The sequence below is a fragment of the Ochotona princeps genome, chromosome 24, assembly GCF_030435755.1.
Source record: "Ochotona princeps isolate mOchPri1 chromosome 24, mOchPri1.hap1, whole genome shotgun sequence".
In the NCBI taxonomy this organism is placed as follows: domain Eukaryota; kingdom Metazoa; phylum Chordata; class Mammalia; order Lagomorpha; family Ochotonidae; genus Ochotona; species Ochotona princeps.
The window spans coordinates 769,148-787,906 of NC_080855.1; the positions used below are offsets into that span (position 1 = coordinate 769,148).

At 43.9% G+C, this 18,759-nt stretch overlaps 1 pseudogene; it reads right to left on the minus strand.

The window, feature by feature from the left end:
* Positions 1-12,411: 12,411 nt before the first annotated feature.
* On the minus strand, positions 12,412-15,526 carry LOC101520069 (protein bicaudal C homolog 1-like; annotated as a pseudogene).
* Between the last annotated feature and the right edge of the window lie 3,233 nt (positions 15,527-18,759).

Consider the following 18,759-nt stretch of genomic DNA (forward strand, 5'->3'; position numbering starts at 1 on the left):
ATGTTTCAAGTCATCCATATGCTTGTGCTAAAGTTCACTTAATAACCAGGTCACACATGGCATAGTCTCATTGCCTCATTCTATGTATTATTCAAGGTTGTACCTTTATTTTAAATTCATAGCAAACATTAGACCTTTGGATAAGCATTTTCTAGAGCTGTTAATTAATAGTTTTCAACTGATGCTGTTACTGAGCGTGATCAATATAATTTTTACCTTTTTCTTCACTTTTCTTCTACTCCTCTCTAAAACACCAAAAGGTCTCTCAGAATATGCAGTTAGATCTCCAGAATTAACATAGCTATGACTAACTTAAAAGCCTGACATCCTAAAGACTGCCTCTACAGTTCACTTTTCCAGGGGTCCAGAAGAATAATGAGCTAGGTTACCAAGAAGTACCCTGATGCCATCTTGCCTTTCTGCCTCCCTCTGGCCAAAACAACAGAAAGAGTATCAATAGCATCATTGCTACCCTTACTGAGATCAACAGACACTACAACCAGGAAATGTTTTGAAGGACAAGTCTGTAAGTCAACACCTGCCGAGATGACACATCACATCACATGTAGAGCTGCTGAAGTGGATCTCAATCTTGTTATGTCTGGGTGCTCAACATGCTTGAATTCATCACGCAGGGATCAATGGGCATTGGACAAAAAGCAACCAAACAGGGTTTCCAGGAGATCTGCCAGAAAAGATGATAGTATGTGAAGTGAATGAGTCAAGTGGAAAAGTAAGGGCACTGGAAGACCTGTGTTGCCCCTTTTGGAGGTTGCCATTCATCAACAGCCTAAGTCCAATAGGTATCACATACACGTTGAGGCATATGTGCTGCCAGAGACGTTGTATTCAATGGAAGCCGAAAATGGCTTGGGCGCTGAACTTGTCTCTGGATGTGGAGTTCTGAGCACCTGGAGTGATGATCTGCATCCTTGTTTAGTGTGGGTGTTCACCATGCTTGATTTCATCACTCTGGGCTCAATGGGCATTGGATGAGAAGCCACCAGTGTTTCTGGCAGGTTGGCCAGAAAAACTGAGGGCATGTGAAGTGAATGAGTCAAGTGGAGTACTTTGGGCACTGGAAGTCCTGTGCTGCCCCTTCCCGAAGCTCAAATTCACCAAAGCCTGAGTTCCCTAGGTGTCACATACAGTTTGAGGCATATGTGCTGCCAGAGTCGTTGTTTCCAATCGTAGCTGAAAATGGCTTGGGTGCTGAAAAGTTCTCTGGATGTGGAGTTCTGAGCACCTGGGGTGAGGATCTATATCCCTGTTTTGTGTAGGTGCTCAACATGCTTGATTTCATCATCCTGACCTCAAAGGGCATTGGAGGAGAAGCGACAAAATGTGTTTGCTGGGAGATCAGCACAAAAACAGATGGTATGTGAGTTTCATCAGTCACGTGGAGTAGTATGGGCACTAGAAGACCTATGCTGGCATTTCAGAAATTGCCATTCACCAACATCCTGAATTCTGTAAGTATCACATACACTTTGAGGCACATGTGCTGCCAGAGCCATTGTTTTCAATGGTAGCTGAAAATGGCTTGGGCGCTGAACTTGTCCCAGGATGTAGCCTTCTGAACGCTGCAGTGAGGATCTCCATCCTTGTTTTGTGTGGGTGCTCAAGATGCTTGATTTCATCATCCTGGGCTCAGTGGGCATTGGAGAAGTGGCCAAAGAGAGTTTCATGAGATTTGCCAGAAAAGCTGATCACATGCTAATTCAATGAGTCATGTGGAGTAGTTTGGGCATTGCAAGAGCTCTGCTGCCACGTTCAGAAGTTGCGATTCATCAAAACCTTGAGTGACTTCTGTATCACATAGACTTTGAGATATATGTGCTGGCAGAGCCATTGTTTTCAATGGTAGCTGAAAATGGCTTGGGCACTGAAGTTTTCTATGGATGTGGAGATCTGAGTGCCTGCAGGTAGGATCTCCATTCTTGTTTAGTGTGAGTGCTCAACAAGCTTTACATCATCATCCTGGGCTCAACTTGCTTTGGTTGAGAAGCAACCAAAGAAGGTTTGCAGGAGATTTGCCACAAAAGCTGATGGTATGTGCATTTAATGAGTCTCGTGAAGTACTTTGGGCACTGGAAATCATATGATGCCCTATCAGAAGTTGCCAATCACCAACAGCCTGAGATCCTTAGGTATCACATACAGTTTGAGGCATATGTTATGCCAGAGTTGTAGTTTTCCATGGTAGCTGAAAATGGCTTGGGCGCTGAACTTACCCCTGAATGGAGAGTTCTGAGCGCTAGAATGAGGATCTGCATCCTTGTTTTGTACAGGTGTTAAACATGCTTGATTTCATCATCTTGGGTTCAATGTGCATTGAACGAGAAGCGACCAAACAAGGTTTCTAGGAGATCCACTACAAAAGCTGATGGTATGTGAATTAAATGAGTCAAGTGGAGTATTTTGGGAACTGGAGGAGCTTTACTGTCCCTTTTGGGATTTGGCAATCACCAACACTCTCAGATCCCAAGTTCTCACATTCATTTGGAGGCATATGTGCTGCAAACCATGATTTTCAATGGTAGCAGAAAATGGCTTGGGCCCTGAACTTGTCTCTGGATGTGGAGTACTTAATGCCTGGAGTGCGGATCTATATCCCTGTTTTGTGTGGGTGCTCAACGTGCTTGATTTCATCATTCTGGGCTCAACGTGCATTGGACGAGATGCGACCAAAGAGAGTTTGTGGGAGATCTGGCAGAAAAGCAAATGATATGTGAAGCTAAAGAGTCAAGTGTAATAATTGTGGCACTGGATGAGCTGTGCTGCCCCTTTTGAAGTTACCATTCACCAACACACTGAGTTCCCTTGTTATCACATACACTTTGAGGCATATGTGCTGCAAAAGGCATAGCTTTACATACCATCAGCAAAACTAGGATGAAGTTCCTCACTTCAGGCCCTAATAACTCCACATCCAGAGACAAGCTCAGCACCGCAGCCATTTTCAGCTACCACTGAAAACTGCTGCTCTGGCAGCACATATGTCATAAAGTGTATGTGATACCTAGGGAACTCATTGTGTTGGTGAATTTCAACTTCCGAAATGGTAGCACATTTTTTAAAGTGGTAAAGCTACTCCACTTGACTCATTAGCTTCAACTACCATCAGTTCATCCAGCAGATCTCCCAGAAACCTGTTTGGTCGCTTCTCATCCAATGGCCATTTGGCCCAGTATGATGAAATCAAGCATGTTGATCACCCACACAAAACAAGGATGGACATCCTCACTCCAGGTTCCAAGAACTGCACATGTAGAAACAAGTTCAGTGCCCTAGCCATTTTCAGCTGCCATTGAAAACAACGGCTCTGGAAGCACTTATTGCTGAATGTGCATGTTAGAGTTAGCGTATTAAGAATGTTGGTGAATGGCAACCTCTGAAATAGCAATACAGGTCTTCCAGGGCCAAAACTTCTCCAATTGTGTCATTAACTTCACCAGCCTTCAGCTTTACTCGCAAATCATTTGCAACCCTGTTTAATCATTTCATGTGCAATGCACTTGCGCCCATTATGAAGACTTCAGCTATGTGAGCACCCACAAAACAAGGACGTAGATCTTCACTCCAGGTGTTAAGAACTCCACATCCAGAGACATGCTCTGCGCTGAAGCTATTTTTAGCTTCTATTGGAAACAACTGATTTTGCAGCACATATATTTGAAAGTGCATGTGATACTTAGGAATCTCACCTTTTGGTGAATGGCAACTTTCGAAATGGGCAGCACAGACCTTCCAGTGCCCAAACTACTCCACTTGAATCATTCACTTTACATTTAATCAGCTTCTGTAGCAAATCTTCCAAAAATCCTGTTTAGTCACTTTTCCTTCTATGACTTCTGAGCCCAATATGATGAAATCAGTACATACACAAAACAAGGACGTTGATCATCACTCCAGGCATTAAGAACTCCACAAACAGAAAGAAGTATAGCTACCAGCCATTTTCAGCTACTATTGAGAACAACTGCTCTGACAGCACATATTACTGAATGTGCATGTGACTCTTAAGGGACTCATATTTATTTGAATGGTAACTTCCCGAAGATGCAGCACAGGTCTTCCAGTGCTAAAACTACTCTTCTTGGGTAATTTACTTCCAATTCCTTCAGCTTTACTAGCAGATCTTCGGAAACCATGTTTTGGTACTGCTTTTCCAATACCACCGGAGCTCAGTATAATGAAACCAGGCATGTTCTTTTCCCACACAAAACAAGGATGCAGATCCTAATTCAACATGCTAGAACTCCACATTCAGAGGGAAGTTCGGTGCCCTAGGAATTTTCAGTTACCATTGAAAGCAATTGCTCTGCTAGAACATCCAGCCCTCAACTATATTGACAGGTGCTTTTTTGTGTAGCCACCCCTGACCCTGTCCTCTTTTTCATGCTCTCATGTTGGACTGGTTACCCACGGTGGATGTGCCCACTCTTTTCCTACTAGGCCACTCCAACTTTTTGGTTGGGAACTCTCCAGTTGGTTCTGGCATTTCAGTTAACATAATTTGCCTCTGATGCCTGTCTCTGTCATCTGATGATGTGGCAAAGTCCAACCAACTCTCACCCACTCTGATTTTGTTTGCACCAGTCAGAACAGTTAGCCTGATCAGGCCCTTGCCTGATCTAGCTCACATGAATCCCACAGGTATTCTCTGCACCTGTCTCAGCCTTTGCCTTGAATGCCTTGTCATATTATCCCTGCCTCCTGCAGACCAGTTGGTGTAAGAGCCTAGGTTGGAATGACATGTGCTCCATCCTGATTTCTCTTCTTTTTTGTGAAATGAAGTTTGCTTGGCCCTGCCCAGTGTGCCCCCTTCCAGTTGCAGCTCGGCCCACCCTACATCCTATTTTAGGATGCTCCTTCGGGTGGTGCTGCCTTGACCTGACCAGAATACCATCAGTCCTTTTACCATTGATTAATGGCAGGTGCCATGGTCACTCCTAGTTTAGCCCCTCGCCACCCCAGTTCATGAGCTAACCTGTGGGACATGCATTTCCAAAGTATTAGGCCCACATTTTCCCCATAGATTTTGTCCCTGGACCAAATTCTCTCGCATGCTGGTTAGTGTCTTGACCCAGCCAAATGTGACCAGTCCATTATTCCAACTCCTAAACAAGTAATGGTGCCCAGCTAGACAGGCTCCCATCCATAGCTTTGGTGTGGACTGGTGTGTGACTATCAGTGATGCTCTGTACTAATAGCCCATGTCAAGATTCCTAATTTGTCTGGTGATTCAGTCTAGCCCAAATCAGTCACTGCCTTTCAACAGTGATTTGGGCCTGAGTCCCCAGCCATGAATCTGGCCTGACAAGGGCACTCTCCACAACTGCCACCCACAAGGTATAGTAAACAGTTTCAGTGTAAGTCCATCTTTGGAAGTAGAGATGCATGCTACATTGGAACCTCACAGCTGGATATATTACTCTCCATTTGGCAGTTACTGTGCTTCCCCTTAAATGAAAACCACAATACAAATTCTAAAATAGGAATAAAAATAGAAATTTAAAATGCCATGAAGTTGAATAACATGACTAGATATGACAGTCTTCATTTCACAGCTATTATACATCCCCTTAAATGAAAAGCCACAAAACAGTAACAGGAAGAAAATAGAAATTAACCACACCATGAAGTTAAATTACTTGCTACTGACTGATAAATGCGTCACTAATGAAATGAAAAGAAAATCAAGAACCTTCTTGACCGCTTCTCGGCCTTTTGGCTAAGATCAAGTGAAAAACCTTCTTGAAGAAAACAATGTTACTGTATGATCTGAGTTATTGAATGATGTTTTTCTTCCTCTAGCAAGAGCAATGCAAAGGGGTTATATAAATTTATTTTTCATGTAACAATTGATTAGTTTAGAAAATTCCCATTTCTTTTTTTTTTCTGCTTCTTTTAAAAACATTTATTTATTTGAAATAATAGAGTCAGAGAGAGAGAGAGAGAGAGAGAGAGAGTCAGAAGTGTCTCCTGTCTGCTGGTTCACTGCCCAGATGGTTGCAACAGTTAATGATAATAGTTGTAAAACTACTATACCAATGCATGAGGGGGGAATCGGGTGCAATCCTGACAACCTCTTAACAGGAGGTCATGTGCGTGGAGCAGGGGGGCACTCCAGGGTAGAGCAGGTGGCAAGGAGAAAGCCTGGATCCCAACCATGAAGACTCCCAGACCTTCACCACAAACTATTAATACAAGCAACAAGGACTATATCCCAACTGCCAAGGAGGCCACAGGGAATTGGATGCCCTCGGAGGCCGAGTACTCTGAGGTCACCCACCCCCAACCGGAGCTTCCGCTGGGGATGGAAGAAGTCCAAACACTACCGTGCAGAAACCAACATCATCGGAAAGACAACCAGAAGCCCTGTGTGGTCCGCAGAAACAGAAGAACAATAAACGTCCTTCGGGACCAGGGAGAAGAGCTTTCTCTGGTCCGAGCCTGGCTCCACCTCTGGACCCCCACCCTCCCTTGCAATGACCATCAGGATCGCTCCGAAAACCCCTCATAGCAAACAAACAATCATACAAACTAAAAAAAAAAACTGAAATAAATAGACAAACAACAAAAAGTAGAGCTTGGAATCTGACAGGAAAGAGCTGGCATGGATTGGCTCATGCCTCGCTGGGTGGGACACAAAGATTAGTCACTCTTCACCGTGGTGTTGGGGACTTTCCTGCACACCCCCCCCCCAAAAAAAATGTGCTGCACCTTAATTGTTGACAAATGTCTTATTAGAGTTACAAGCCAGTCTAGATTATCCTAAAATCTGCCAAGATCAGTAAAATTATACTTCAACACAACAAATGGCTAAATACTAAAATGAAATAGACACGAGACAGCTGAATAGTACCTTATGGCCATTTTAAGGTATATAGCAGCCGGTCCTGTATACAAACTAAAATTGAAATGTCAATGAGCAAATCATAGGTTGTGGTTAAGAACTTGTTTTTTGTTTTTTTTTTTAACATACTGGTTACGCAAAACCACGTCAATTCCATAATGTTACAAACTGCTGTTAATGTTATATTGGGACTCTCAATTGACTGGGATGACACTCTACCAGCTCTAACTTTGGACCAGAAATGGTCTCCCCAAGAAACCGTCCAACCCATCTGGACAATAAGTAGCTGGACTCTATGTTTGGTACACGCCCGCAAGGAAAGAATCCTGACCGAACCTGAACTGTAATACTGCACCAAAGTGGAGGAATCCACCAGGGGGGAGGGGCGTGGGAAGGGGTGAGGGGATTCCCAGAGCCCATGAAACTGTCACATAATGCATAATAATTAATAAAAAATAAAAAAAACAGTTAATGATATGACCAGACTGATGGTCAGAGCTGGAATTCCATCTGTATCTCCCACGTGGGTGGCTCGAACTCAAGAACCTAGTCATCTTTTACTGCTGCCCAAGGCATGTCAGAGGGGAAATGGGTTGGAAATGAAAGCCCAGGAATCAAACTCACTCGTATGGCATGCTGGTGCCATAAATAACAGCTTAACTTGATGTATTCTGATGTCAGCTACCAAAACATTTTTTTTAAATTATTTATTATTTAACTTCAGTAATTACATTGTATTATGTGACACAGTTACATAGATACTTGGGTTCTCCCCACCCCTCCCCAAACCCTCCCACCATGGTGGATTCCTCCACCTTGTTGCATAACCACAGCTCAAGTTCAGCTGAGATTTCCCCACTGCAAGCGTATACCAAACATAGAGTCCAGCATCCCACTGTCCCGTCAAGTTCAACGGCCTCTTAGGTATACCCACCCTGGTCTGATGACAGAGCCAGCAGAGCATCATCCCAGTCAACCGAAAGCCCCAACACACCATCAGCAAAAATTTACATCATTATGGAATTAATTGACATAGTAATGAGTAACCAATATGCCAAAGTAAATGCGGGTTCCCAGCCACCTTCTGTGACCACCTCACCTATACTTCAATTTTAGTTTATGCACAACCTATAACATTCAAAACATAACATGTTATACATAACATCATATCATCTTAAATTAAGGCAAACATGTGGTATTTAACCTTTTGGGATTGGCTCATTTCCCTTAGCATTATGGTTTCCAGTTTGTCCCATTTGGCCACAAAGAACTGCATTTTGTTTTTTTTAATAGCTGAGTAGTATTCCATGGAGTAGATGAACCATAGCTTTCTTATCCAATCCTCTGTTGATGGGCATTTTGGTTGTTTCCATGTTTTTGCAATTACTGATTGTGCTGCTATGAACATAGGAGTGCATGTTGGTTTCTCATAGAACAAGTGTTCTGGATATATTCCTAGGAGTGCTATTGCTGGATCATACGGCATGTTGAATTTGAGTTGTTTGAATATTCTCCATACTGATTTCCATAGAGGCTGTACCAGCCTGCAGCCCCACCAGCAGTGGAGTAGGGTTCCCTTTTCCCCGCAACCTCGCCAACAAGTGTCATTGGTGCTTTTATTCATGTGGGCCAGTCTTACTGGCGTTAGGTGGTACCTCATTGATGTTTTAATTTGGATTTCCCTTATTGCCAGGGAACTTGAGCATTTTTTCATATGTTTATTTGCCATTTGGGTTTGTTCCTTTGTGAAGTGTCTGCCCATTTCTTGAGTGGGTTGCTTGTTTTGACATTTTGGTTGTTTTGTAGCTCTTTGTATATTCTGGATATTAGCCCTCTATCACCTATGTCGTGTGCGAAGATCTTCTCCCATTCTGTGGGTTGCCTTTTTACTTTGTTGATTGTTTCTCTAGCTGTACAGAAGCTTCTTAGTTTGATGAGGTCCCAATTGTTTATTTTGGTCTTGATTTCTACTGCATCTGGAGTCTTTTTTAGGAAGTGAGGGCCTACCCCTAAGTGTTCCAGTGTGTTTCCAACATTTTCTTCCAAAAGTTTGAAGGTTTTTGGATGTAGGTTTAGATCTGTTATCCATTTAGATCTGATCTTAGTGTATGGTGAGAGATGTGGATCTATTTTTTTGTTTCTGCAGGCTATCAACCAGTTGTCCCAACAGCATTTATTGAACAGACCTTCCCATTTGCCTGGGTTGTCGTTTGTCTTTTTGTCAAAGATTATTTGGCTGTATCTGTGTGGGTTTCCTTCTGGCGTTTCCATTCTGCTCCATTGATCTTCCTCTCTATCTTTGTGCCAGTACCACGCTGTTTTGATAACCACTGCCCTGTAGTATGTCCAGAGGTCCGGAACTGTGATTCCCCCTGCTAACTTCCTGTTCTTCAGGATAGTTCTAGCTATCCGTGGTTTTTTGTGCTTCCAGATGAACCTTTGAATCATTGTTTCCAGTTCCATGAAGAATGTTTTGGGCAATTTGATTGGGATTGCGTTGAATGTATATATTGCTTTTGGCAGTATAGACATTTTAATGATATTGATTTTACCTATCCAGGAGCATGGGATGTTACTCCATCTTTTGAGGTCTTGTTCAATTTCTTTTTTAAGCAGTTTGTAGTTTTCTTCAAATAAGTCTTCTACATTTTTGGTTAGATTTATTCCCAGATATTTCATACTTTTCTCTGTTATTTTGAATGGCATCTTGCTGGTTAAGTCTTTTTCCATCTTGGGGCTGTTCGCATACACTATGGCTGTTGATTTTTGTTCATTAATTTTGTACCCTGCCACTCTACCAAACTCTCGTACAAGTTCTAAAAATTCCCATTTCAATGTTAATTCCATCTCTCATTTTTTTTTTAGATTTTATTATTATTGGAAAGCCGGATATACGGAGAGGAGGAGAGACAGAGAGGAAGATCTTCTATCCGATGTTTCACTCCCCAAGTGAGCTGCAATGGGCCGGTGTGCGCCAATCTGATGCCGGCAACCTGGAACTTCTTCCGGGTCTCCCACGGGGTGCAGGGTCCCAAAGCTTTGGGCCGTCCTCGACTGCTTTCCCAGGCCACAAGCAGGGAGCTCAATGGGAAGTGGAGCTGCCGGCATTAGAACCGGCGCCCATATGGGATCCCGGGGTGTTCAAGGCGAAGACTTTAGCCACTAGGCCACGCCACCGGGCCCCATCTCTCATTTTGTAAAAGTCACTAAAAGGGCAAAAACCCATACAAAAATACAATCTGTATCTGTTCGATATTTACAGTCACTATTAAGGCGCAGATTGATTAAAAGTCAACATTATTCAAATAATCCAAATATTCTGTGCATCACTGTGCATCATGACACCAATAACTCCATGTACTATAGTTTCATTCCCTTCATTGCATCGAGAGAAAGTGGGAACAATAACTTCCAGTGTTTTGTTTTTTTCTTTTTAGCCACCTCATTTAATTTAAGTGGGACAGTTTTCTCTTTGGCATGAAAACAAAGCACTGTTCCTAAAACCTCTGCCACCTTAACACTGCAGAAACATTCCTCCTACTCCAAACACACATATAAGGTAGAGTGTCGGGTCAAGGGTTCCAACTGTTTCATGTTTCTATTATGAAGGTCTTATTAACAAAGACCAAAGCACTGAGTAGTTGAACAGGAAACAAGTCTGGAATTGTTACCTGTGCTAGGAGGTAAGCATGACACATTACTAAAATCAAACAAACCAGGGGAGTGCCACATGATCCTCGAGATGTATGTGCACAGGGTGAGTGGCTGCAGTAGACCTGCATCCTTCAGTATGCAAGGGTGAGCGCAGGGATGGACAAGCCCCATAGTTCCGGTTCTATTTCAGGCTCACTGTCTATAGAGGTGAAGGTACCAATACTATTTTGTGAAGGGAAAATTCTGCAGCATGCAAGATCTCGCTTTAATTCATGCTTTTACTTTACTGACAAGATTGAGCCATGGAAAAACATCACGCAAATATTTCTCATCGTACATTTATATGAAAGTCCCCAATTGTGTATACTTGTCTACTGTCTCTGGCTTGAGAACAAGGGACAGTGGTTTATGTTCATGTAACAAGTCTTAAATGTTGGACATAAGTCACTACAGTACCAATCACTGACATTTCCTATGGAAATGTTTTCCAGAAAATTAATATGCTTGGAAATAATATTGCTTTGAATGAAGAAAGGCACTTCAGTGATTTTTCTTCTTTCATGGACTAAAAACTCCATAAATGCACAGGAAGATGTCTGAAAAGATCCAGGCAACAACTTTGCCCACTTTCTTGGACTTTCACAGTTTGAGATTTTAACAATGAATCTAGCCATTTCAAAACAGTCTTGTTATTCCCCCATTCAAAACTCAGTTACCTTGACAAACTGTCACTCGAGATGCGAAGCCTTTCCAGGCCTGACACGCGTCTCCTTCAAGCAGGCTGATTTGGTTTCGGGTAAGCCCGGTGACCACACGGAGCATGGCCAATGTGTGCCTGGTATGAACTACAATCTCTCTTTATAATGGCAACAGTGTTGTCTTGTCAGATGATTATTGGCCTTTTAAATAAAGTGACAATCTAGGGCTCCAGTTATTGAATGCTTTTCATTCTCTACCATAAATCTCTAGTAAATATCAATTTCATCAATTATGTACTGTATGTTTATAATATCTAAAAATAAATGTTTGATATAAATAATGTCCTTCAATGGCAGTATACACCTAAAAAAAAAGCCCTTTGCTTTCAGACAACCACTAAAATCATTTTAGCAATACAGGCAGCAGCTAAATACAATGACTGCAAAGGGTTAATATTGCAAAATCCATTTGGTCTCTCTTTGCACCTGTTACCATGAACTAGGTTCATTGCTAAGTGTTCCTAGGATACTGACATAAATGAGTAAGTTGGTCCAGAATCCAGTGGACTCACATTTCCCAAAGGCACAGAATTTTCTGCAAAGAAACTAGTGTCCAGTACCATTTCAAATAAAAATTTGATGCAGCCAGAAAAATAACTAAATCTGATCTGTACTGATACATCAGGTGACGTAAAAATGAGAGGGAGAAAAAGAGAATTTCCACAGGACAAAGAAATCAGAACTGTGTAAAGTGCTGAGGTACCTCAATAATTATTTAAAGCAGTACCAGAAAGTCCCACTGTGATTTTTTAAACCCCGAAATACCAAAACGAAATGAGCAAACAAATAACTTCTAAGTTTTCTGGCATCCCAGATGTCAATTTTCCTTCATTGTAAGTAAAAAAAAAATCAGTGCATGTATTATATATGTAAATAAACACAAGAGATAAAGCCTTTCCCATATTGCATATTCTGTCCAGCTGTCAGTTATAAAAGTCATCCACACTTGGTGTTCTGTATGACAGCATAAGAAGAGTGTCTCACTCTCTTAATGTCTGCCACAAAGTACAGGTGTGAATACGATGCTTTGGTCCTGACACAAGACACCCCAAGTTCTGGGGACGCTGTGAGGTGAAGGCTGCTCCCAGATCTTGCATGTCCAATTTTACAGTTAGGTGACGGACATGTGCCCAGAGGGTCCTGCTACCAGCGGCCACTGACACTGGCAGCACCTGAGTGGCACTGACGGGTAGCCTCCCACTCTCTCCACCTTCCAGGAAAGAGGTGCATGCATTTGGTGGTTCAAAAAGCTTTCTTCGGTTTTTATTTAATTCTTTTTCTCTGAAATTCCAAGGTTCACACAATCCTGGCAGCTCTCAGAATCTTGTTGGGGATCTGAACAGAGTCACAAACTGAGATTGCAAGCAGCATTTTCCTTCTGGCACCAAAAGTAGTAATCCCCAGCTCTTTAAGGTCCTGATCTATGAGAGTGAGAAATGTCTGAAGATCGATCTCTTGCTGCTGGAAGACATCTGTGTACTTTCCCAGACCCAGCTTGCTGAAGAGCTCCGGCAGGTCAGAGCCTTTGAAAGAGCTGTTCAGGTTACAGCCATTGCTTCCCATCAGCGAGGAGATGCAATCCATGTAATTGCTACTGCTGAGACAGTACTCTGTTGATTTGTTTTGTTTGCGCTTGGGGCTGCTAATAGAGGCTGTAAATTCACTATGACTTGCAGGTCCTACTCCATTTCGGTCTCTCCAGTTGTCCGATTCGCTTCCACTTCCCAAGTGCTCTCGACTGCTGGACCATGACAGACACTGAGGAGCCCTCGTAAGTGGTTGTCATTGTGGGTTTATAGGACACGTGGTCAGCTCTCCTCAGCTCCTTGATAGTCTCAGCTGGCATAGATTTTGAAAATCCCAGGCCACTCCAAGTATTGGTGGGTGTTCTGACCTCTGTCACAACTGTTTTTTTTTTTTTTTTTAAACATTGCTTTGGTTACCAGCAACTTCTTTTGCTCGTAGTCAAACACCTGCATGTTGATGTACGACGGCTGTGGGGTAAGGCGGGACCTGTCCGAGTTGTGCTGGGTGGCTGCTGTTCTCTCGGTGGCACGCTCACTCCCAGGAGCCTTCTTGTCGGCCAGAGGGCTTTCTGCAGCGCTCAGTTTTGGGCCTGAATGCAACCTGTCTGTGCTGTGCAAGTGTGAGTTTTTGGTGCCCTGCAGTAGTTCTACTGTTTGCCTCTTGGCACAGGAAACCTTGGAGGGACCCATTAACTGCTTCAAGTCTCCAGCATTCCCAGAATGAGAGGGACTTCGAGGCATGCCAACTTCAACAAAGGCATCATTACAACCTTCTGCAGGACTTGACTGGGTAGAAGCTTGCTCAGATCTAGTTGTCTGCATTGATGGATCATTGTGGTTTGCACTCAGCACTTTTTCTCCGAATGATGAAGTTGCTATTGCACCATATTTTATATTCAGAGACTGTGCATGTCCATTTAAAGAAGCAGAGATCTTTTTTTGCCTTCATTCTGCATGCTGTTGATATGGACATTGACAGGAGTCAAGCCAGGAGGGGGAGACAGAGCTGTGTGCCCATAGGTGGGTACTCCAGACAGCAAAATATTGGTTAGTGTAGCTTGGGCAGTAGATAGAATCATAAGGTGTGGTATAGCAGAAAAACCTGTGGCACTTGAAGCATAGGCAAACGGAGGGACCCATAACGTGGGGCTGGGGGTGTCAGAACTTGGCTTTTGCAAAGGACTGACTGAGCTGTTCAGCGCATTCAAGAGTGAATTTGGAGCTGCTGATGTATTCAGAGATAAGGTAGTGGGCGCCAAGAGACCTAGTCCAGTGAGTCCAAGGCCTGCTGAAGCTAAGATATCCAGGCTGGGACACGCCAGGCCAGCAGGGCACGACACTGAGGACGGACTGGTTGCTATGGTAACCCCACTGCTTTCAAGTCTGAGGAGACATTTCTGTGCTTCATAAATATTTTTTTTCTTTTTTTATTATTATTTTTAATTCATTAATTACATTGTATTATGTAACACAGTTTCATAGGTACTTGGATTCTCGTGCTTCATAAATATTTAAGGCATTTCACTCAACGCTTTTCACAATCACAGACTTGCTTGGCTGCTTTGGCTTTGGTTTAATACTGATGAAGACATCGAGCTGTTCCATCAACTGAGGAATGAGCTGGGGGTCTACTTCAATTTCTTCCTTCATGTCAAACATCAATACAAGAGGAACATAACCCATGAGATACTGCCTTACAAGACAGACAGACTCAATGGTGCCCTGGAGGTAGACGGTGGATTTCTTCTGTGGATTACTGGGATCAGGAAAGTGGATCTGAGCACCCGTTCTCTGCATGATATGTTTGATGTTGCTCCCATTTTGACCCATCATAAAGAGATGATGCTGAGCTGCGATATCTAGCTGTGTGCTCACTGGAATGGCAGATGCCACGCTCCCGGGAAGGTGTTCTAACAGCATGGCCGTTCCATCCTTCACAGCACTAGTGTTATTCGGAGACTCTTGTACTATGACAGTAGCACCATACATTTGGGAGCGTTGTTTAAACCATACTGAAATGTTGTATGCCTGTGATATGTGCTGGATAGAGGGGGAATTGGGATCAGGAACTGGCTGAAGAATTCCAGCAATTGGTAACTCAAACATCAGCACCGAAGGAAGCAGCTCCCGAATTCTAACTCAGGCAGATTCTACGCCTGCTGGTTGCCCTGCTATAGATACCTGGTTGCTTTTTTCGGCTTGGTTATTTCTGTTGGAATCTGGGAAGTGGATGTGGCATCCTGTTTCTTCCATTACGTTTTTAATGTTGTTGCCACCCTTGCCGATCACATGTGAATGTTCTGTATGGGAAACATCCATCTTCAACATGACCCAATTGCTTTTTGTGTCTAGGACAGACATGATCATTTCCTTGGCTTCTTTAACATCTTCTTTCTTTCCAGAAACCTTTATGTGGGGATTTTTCTTGGACTTGGCTCCAATCTTCAGTTTTGACGGCCAAGCAATCTGCCTGTTTGTCTCCTCTATGATCTTCTGAAAAAGTCTTCCCCACTTCTGCCCTTTCCTTCAGCAGCAGCTTGTAACATGGCCTCAAGTTTCTTCCTGTCCACTCGGAAACACTCCTCGCTCCACTCGGGGCTGTGCAGGGGCGCACAGGCCACCAGATCGTCGTTGGAACCCGGCATGGGCGAATTGGTGCCGCCCTCACTGTTGGAGCCCGGGTCTGACTGAACTGCCAGGTAGTCGGACTCGCCCTGGGCGGCCATGGTGGGCGCAGGGAGCTCGGACTCCAGCTGTGGCCGCCATCCACGCTGTCGCCCCCTCCGCACTGCTTTTGCTGCGGCCCTGCCTCCGCTCACCTGCTGGGATCGACTGGCTACGCGCCTTGTCCCGCACAGCAGCAGCAGCCGGGGCCTCCGCCACCGCCACGCAGGCCCCGGTGCATTCCAGGCGCGGGTGCCACTCACGCTGCCTGCTGCCCCGGGGTAGGCCCATGTCCTGGGCCAGTGACTGTGCCGCCCCCCGCACCATTGAATGATTTAATCAGAAAAAAACAAAAAAGCGAAAATCCATGAGATATAGCTTCTGCTGATTTTTGTTGGTAAAATGTCTCTTCTAGAAAACAAATATATGGGTTTTGCTTTTTAATCCAGTCTACTATTCTATGACGTTTGATTGAGCTTATGCCAATTACTTTCAGGGTTAATATGTATGGGTGGTAATTTGTCCCTGTCATTTTAGGAATGGGTTGTTCATTGATTTAGTCTTCCTGTTGTCATTTTAATGGGATGTTCTTCAAGTTTGCCTTGGTTTTGTTTGGTGCTATCCTCTTCACTATCAAGAGAACAGCTTGAAGTATCATTTGTAGGGCAAGTTTGGAAGAGGTAAATTCTCTTCAATTTTCTTTACTGTGGAAGAATTTTATTTCATTTTCAAAGACAAAAAAAAACTTTGCTGGATATGTTATCCTGGGCCGGCAATTCTTTTCTTTTAGAATCTGGAATATGACACTCCATTCTCTTCTTGCCTGTAGCGTTTCCTGTGAGAGGTGTCCTGTGAGTTTAATTGGCATTTCTTTATGTGTCATTTGGTTTTTTTCACTTGCATATCTAAGCATCTTTTTCTTATGACAGATTGAAGAGAGCTTGATGATCATATGTCATGGTGAAGATCACTTTCGATCAAGCCTGTTGGGAGTTCTGTGCCTCTCCTGGAACTTGTTCCCCAATTCTCTCTCTAGATTAGGGAAATTTTCTCTTACTATTTCATTAAATACCTTTTCTTTGTTTTTTTTTTTTTATTATGTTGCATTGTGTGACACAGATTCATAGGCTCTGGGATTCCCCAAACCCCTATCCATGCCCTCCCCCCATGGTGGATAGATCAAATTAAGTACAGAGTCTTTCTTTGCAAACATATACCAAGCATAGATTCCAGCATCTTACTGTCCAGGTAAATTCAACAGTTTCTTGAGGAGACCATCTCTGGTCTAAAGGTAAAGCTGGCAGAATATCATCCTGATCAATTGAAAGCCCCAGCACAACATCTACAATTTGCAACATTATGGAATTAATTGACATGCTATTGAATAATCAATATGTTAAAGCCATGTAAGTTCTTAACCACAACTGTGACTACTTCATTTACATTTTATTTTTTGTTTATACATGCAATTGGCTGCTATGCCCCTTAAAATGGCTATAGGATACTATTCAGCTGTCTCATGTATATTTTCATTTTAGTTGATAATGTTGAAGCCTGATTTTGCTGAACTTGGCAGATTTTAGGATAGTCTAAACTAGCTTATAAATCTAATAAGGCATTTGTCCACAGTTGAGGTGCAGAATGGTTTTAGGAGGGGTGTGCAGAGAAATCCTCAATACCCTAATGAGGAGTAACTAATCTCTCTGTCCTACCTAGTAAGGTATATGTGGATTCACACTGACTGTTTCCTGTCTGGTTCTAAGCTTTCCTTGTATTTTTCTGTCTATTTATTCTAATTTTTTGAGTGGGGGGCTCTGGAGCTACCATAATGGTCATTGCCAGAGAGGATTGGGATCTAAAGTTGGAACTAAGTAAGGACCATAAAAGGATCCTCTGCCTAGTCCCGAAGGAAGTTTACTGTTTTTCTGTTTCTGCAGAACACTCAGGGCTCCTGGCTGTTGTTCCGATGACATTGGATCCTGCAAGGCAGGATTTGGGCTTCTTCCATCCCATGTGGTAGATCCAAATGGGGGTGGATGGCCTCAGAATTTTCAGCCTCCAAAGGCATTCAAATTCCCTGTGGTCTCCTTGGCAGTTGGGATGTAGTCCTTGGTGCTCATACTGATAGTCCTTGGTGGGGATCAGGGAGTCTTAAGGGTTGGGATACAAGCTGCCTCCTGTCCACCTGCTCCACTCTGGGGTCCCCCCACCCTGCTCTGTGCATATGACCTCCTGTTAAGAGGTTGTCAGGATCGCTCTTGACTCCCGATATATGTCTTTGTAGTTTTACTATCGTCTAATACTGCTTTGAATCTGTTGTCTATGAGTTAGTTATGTTCCCGATTATAATTCATGTCTGCCTCACACAGTCTAGGGAGATGGAAGATTTCTCTGTTCTCCCACCCCTTTCCAAGTAGCTTAGGGTCTTAAAAGTATATTAGGGTACGGGCCTTGGGTTTGGGGGCAAGTGCCGCTCCTCACAGTGTGGCGGCTGTGGGGGGTGCCCTTGCAGGGTGGGACCCAATGCTGGGGGCTCACGCCAAAGACACTGCCGCTAGGCAGTGAACGAGTCCTCAGGCTCCCCCAGGACCCAAGAGAGCTCTTTCCTCAGGGTAAGTGCGCCATGAGGGAACTTGGGAACTGGGTTAAAATTCCTAGCTCCACCCAGCTGCTAATATCTGGCGGCTGGGTGAGTTTGGGAGGGGTTCGGGCCTTGGGTTTGGGGGCAAGTGCCGCTCCTCACAGTGTGGCAGCTGTGGGGGGTGCCCCTGCCGGGTCAGACCCAATGCTGGGGGCTCACGCCAAAGACACTGTCGCAAGGCAGTGAATGAGTCCTTGGCCTCCCCCAGGGCAGCCAGTGCGCCATGTGGTGCCAGGCTCTGCCTGCTGGCCTCCCGGCCAGGGAGTTCTGGGGTATTGATTGTCTGAATCGCTGCTTAGGTAGCTCCAGGTTGATCCCACTGAGCTTCTGGGATCTCAGTCAATCCTTAACATTCCCAATGGCGGTAACTCCTCCTTTGAAGAAATTGGTAACGGAACAGAATGTACTGGGCAGGACTGAGCAAACCTTAGCCTACAAGCAAAACTAGAAACCAGCATGGAGCACAGGTCATGCCAAGCCATGCTCTTGCACCTACTGGTCTACTTGAGTGAAGGACACTAAGTCACACTGTCTAAGGCAGAGGCCAGGACAAGTGAGGGACTGAGACAAGCTGAGTCAGAGCAACCACTGGCACGCACATGATCTACGGCTAGGAACAGGCCCAGTTTGGGAGGTAAGGGGACACCTTAACTG